The 4,918-nt window shown below is 40.7% G+C and overlaps 1 non-coding gene across 1 annotated transcript; it reads right to left on the bottom strand.

Moving 5' to 3' along the window:
* Positions 1-2,113: 2,113 nt before the first annotated feature.
* Positions 2,114-2,220, bottom strand: LOC128566095 (U6 spliceosomal RNA). Its single transcript, XR_008374391.1, has one exon. It is a non-coding gene; the product is annotated as a U6 spliceosomal RNA (small nuclear RNA).
* Between the last annotated feature and the right edge of the window lie 2,698 nt (positions 2,221-4,918).

Raw genomic sequence — 4,918 nt, 5'->3', positions numbered from 1 at the left:
TTTTGTATGCACTCTATTATGCTGGTAAATTAAGTGTATTATAAAACACAAAGTAGAAACTAAAAAGGATGAAATGAGAAGTGGAAATGAATGGCAATTCCAGTGTCTTCTCCTTGCCCTGGGCAGATCCTCTCGCATAGCACTCCAATTTGCAGACCACTGGAGAGATGTGTGTGTGTGGGAGAGGGTCAGAAAACCGAATGACTTGGGTTCAAATCACTCCTTGGCTGTGTAATCTTGGGCACATCAGTTAGCCTCTCTGTACCTCCTCATCAGGAATTCGAAGGCATTAACACCTTATAGGAGGTTGTATGGTTTGAATCTCACACAATGCCTGGTACATGGTAAGCATTCAATACATTTAGATAATAGTAATGGTAATAATGCATTCTGAGAGGGCTTCCTCTTTCACGAGGCCCAGGTCCTGATTGCACACCTGGACCCTTACTCCAGTGTTGCCAGTGCTGATGATGGCAATGACAGTGAAGCTATGATGACAGTTATAGGGGTGACCATGCTGGACCTGGTGAGTAGCCTCATGTCCATATCGTCACTCATTTAGTTTATCTGTATTGATGATGATAGTGATGGTATGATGATAGTTACATGGATGGCCATATATGGGTGATGAATGTGATGAGAAATGGAAGCCTTTGACAGTCCCCAAGAGGCATCATCAGTACTTGGATTTGTCTTTATTAAGAACCCTTTCCTTAGCCACCTAACAGATACAGCAGGGACTAACTTGTCACAGCTCCCAGGTGGCTCACAAGGCTTTCCACGTACCAGGCATCTTCAGCACTGGCAACATTGGAGTAAGGGTCCAGGTGTGCAATCAGGACCTGGGAGGCCAACGTGAGTGGATTGCCTCCATGTCCACCAGTGTGCCCTCTGTGTGCCCAGTCTCTGTCTCTCTAGAGAGTGTGGTTCTGTGCTTCCTATCCACTGTAATGCCATTCGTATCCTTGACTCATGTCAAGGAACTTGCCTCTCAGCTCTTGAAGACCATGGAAAGAGTGCTGGAAACCTACAGAGTGTGGCCGTTCGTGGCCTGTTTCAAGATGTGGCCCACGTTTTTCCTGTCGTGACAGATGGCAGATGATGTAGGAAGGGGACTCATATGCACATGCACAATTGGGGTTAATGCCCAAACCTGGCCAGGCAAGGGTGTCTGGAATGTGCTCCTCCAGGAAATCTTCCACTCAGCCCTGCTGCCTCCACTTCCCAAGGGAATCACAGAAACCTCCTGTGCTTCCCTTGGGGAAGGGCTGAATCCCCTCTGGCCTGGGGATCACAAGAAATAGCAAAGGAGACTCTCTTTTCCAAGATCGGGAAAAAAGGAAGGTTAGCACTATGGCCAGTGGTGCCAAAAGGTAAGGCTAAATTAGAACACAAATTTGCCTCAGACTCTTTTTCTGGGGACTTGTGTTTTATTTCATCAACCTTGTTGGCTGAACTATACGGAGGTATTCACCCACCCCCTTCTCTAGGCATGATTCAGATATTTTATTTTTAAGAGATTTAGCATAACTTTCCTAAACTCTTTTGGAGGCTGGGTATGGTGGCTCATACCTGGGAGGCCAAGGTGGGTGATTGCTTGAATTCACAATTTCAAGACCAGCCTGAGCAAGGTTGAGACTCTATCTCTAAAAATAGCCAGGTGTTGTGGCAGGTGCCTGTAATCCCAGCTACTTGGGAGGCTGAGGCAAGAGGATCACTTGAGCCCAAGAGTTTGAGTTTGCTGTGAGCTATGATGCCACAGCACTCTACCAAGGGCAACAGAGTAAAACTCTTTCTAAAAAAAGGAGAGAGAGAGAGGGACAGAGAAAGAAATTGAAAATAAACACATATCTCTTCATACCAATGTTCCAACTGTGGTGTTGCTCTGATCTCAAAATTACTTGGCTCCAATCCTAGGGTGTAGAGTATGAGGTTCTGTGGAATTAGATTATATGTTATTAAAATACTAGTTATATATGAATTATGTTTTAATGCAAATATATTGCTCTGTGAATATGAAATAATTTATCAATCTGTACTTAATTATACATGCTGTTGGGGTTAAAACATGCTTCTCTAATAAGCAAACCATCATGCTATTTCTTTTCTTTTTTTAAATGTGGAACGCTTCACAAATTTGTGTGTCATCCTTGTGCAGGGGCCATGCTAATCTTCTCTGTATCGTTCCAATTTTAGTATATGTGCTGCTGAAGTGAGCACCCATCATGCTATTTCAAATGATTTGGGATTACTTTTCCAAGCACCTTTTTGGGGATTTCTGGAACTCAGTGAGAGCCCTCAAGCCAGGGAAGAGGAAGAGATTTCTATTTGTGACACTGCTAGGATGGACTACATCCTTTTGATGGTGACTCTAACACAGAGAAGTTGCAGAGCTGATTTTCTAAACAGAGGTAAAATTGAAAGTCAGGCTGCCATCTGGTTGGTAAAAAAGAGCTTGCCTTAGTACTTAGAAGCATGGTTTTGGCTAAAAACTTCAGATGGACCACTGACATTATTACCTTCTCTTCCCAACTTTAACCCTCCTTGACGGAAAAGGAATAGAGGACCAGGAAATATGTCTCTCAACTGATGAATAGATAAAAAAGTGGTATATATGTGCTGTAGATAATTATTCAATTACAATAAGGAATGTCATTCTGATACATGCTATCACATGGATGAGCCTTGAAAACATCATGCTAAGTAAGGGACAGACACAATATGTCACATAGTGTATGATTCCATTTATTAGAAAAATCCCAAACAGGCAAATTCGTAGAGACAGAAAGCAAGATTGGTGATTTCTAGGTGCTGGGGAGAAGACAGAATGGGAAGTAACTGATTAATGGGTATGAGGTTCCCTTTTGGGGTGTTGAAAATGTTTTGGAATTATAATAGAGGTGACATTGTGAATGTAATAATTGCCATGGGATTGCACACTTTAAAGTGGTTAAAATGATAAATTTTATGTTATGTGAATTTTACCTCTACTAAAAACAGCAAAAACAGACAAATACCAAAGGAGAGGAGAGAGAGGAGGCATCGATAAATGAATTTCAATAAATTTTGGGATATGGAAAATATATGCAGGAGTGGCAACTGACTTACCACAGTGGGGGAAGCAATAACCTTCCTGATTGTGGGGGAATAGGGTAGATTTGGTATCAGTAAGAGACAAGCCACTTTACTGGGAAGAAACAGAGAAAGGCAGAGGGCTACAACAGGTAGCAGTAAACAGGAGGATTTGTTGAAATTCAGAATGTAGAGAATTTGGATGTGAGGGTTGTGTTTTTCCATCCCAACCCAGGAGACTAGGTTGAGTGAGACCTAGAGAGCTGGGTACAGGATGAGATACCATCTAGGAAACAGAGAAGAGGTGCAGTCTACAAGGGAGACTCCAGTCCTCTTCCTGGAATGCTGGAAGCCAGCCTTAGATCAGCCCCTACACTTGCCGTAGGCGGAAGACAGTGAGATTCCTTTCTGGAGAAACTGACTCATCCAAGAGAAAGCAGCTCAGATCCTTATTTTTGAGAGCTCTCTAGGGAAAAGGCAGCTCAGCACTTGATCAACCTCCAATGTTGGCCACTGATCAGTGCCTTACTAGGAACCTGTGGGCTCTCATCCATAGTTTAGTATTATCAGAAGACACGATCACTTTTGATGAAACTTCCAACACAAACAAGAGAATAAAATAAAGGGGAAAAAGAAACTTACAAATGTTAAAGCAGAGAAATGTCAGGGAAATGAAAGTTAAGTTAAAAAGATAAAAACCTTGATATAATTATAATCCTTTGGAGACATAAAGATATTACAGCACTAAAACAAGTACAAGTTGCCATGGAAACAGACTCATTAGGGAAGAGAAAAGGAGTTCTGGAAATAAAAAACATGAAAGAAAAAGCAATACAATTTAACAGAAGGTAAGAGATCATGTTGGGGTATATGGCACACCTCCTGGGAGAAGGGCTCAATTACAACTTGGACTTTTACCTAACAAATACAAACAAGGTAACCTAATCATTTGTCACCAGATATTAACCTGGAATTTAAAAAAAAAAAGATAATATTGAAACACTAAAATTTTAGATTTCAAAGTAAAAAATTAATTCGGGAGGTTCTATGTAACCAAAAGAAATTTAAAAGGAGAACAGAGGGAGGAAAGATAAATTAAAAGAAAAATGTCCAGAATAAAAGGCCATGGGTCTCCAAATAGAAAAGACTCACCTTGTACCCCACAAAATGGACTTTTCAAAAACCACATTGGAACTTATTCTTGGCAAATAATAGGACAAAAGGACTTTAAAAGCTACCAGAGGGAAAAAATGGGTCACATACAAAGGATATGCATTCAGAATGGCACCAGACTTTTCTATAGCAATATGGGATGCTAAAAGGAAAAGAACAATGTCTTAAAATTTCTAAAAGAAAAATAATTTTTAACTGGACTTCTACATCTATCTCAAACAAAAACCTAATGTGAAGGAGAAATTTAAATACTATCAGGCACACAAGGACTCTAAAAATTTTACTGCCTCTGACCCTTTTTTCAGGAACTAACAGGAGGTGTACCTCAGCAGAACAAGGACAGTGAAAGGAATGGGGTCTGGGAAATGGATGCCTCATGATAATAGAAGCACAGCAGGAGAGAACATGTCCAGGAGGACAGTAGGAGGGCAGCTTCAGAAGGTACAGCACCAGGGGAAGGAACAGAAGGAATATCTGATTGGCTTAAGAGTTTGGAAAGTGGTATTAAAAATGTGTGTAACAAATATATTGGTGCTTTAGTTAAGAAACAAAATGAAACAATAAAAAGCATAAAGAAAACCAAGCAGATGAAAAGTAAACAAGGCAATGGTTAACTCCTGGAAAAACATAAAACAGCATTCAAGAAAGGCAATGCAATTATGGCATACCACTT

Source organism: Nycticebus coucang, chromosome 14 (assembly GCF_027406575.1).
Source record: "Nycticebus coucang isolate mNycCou1 chromosome 14, mNycCou1.pri, whole genome shotgun sequence".
Lineage (NCBI taxonomy): Eukaryota > Metazoa > Chordata > Mammalia > Primates > Lorisidae > Nycticebus > Nycticebus coucang.
This window is presented reverse-complemented; position numbering and strand designations above follow the sequence as displayed.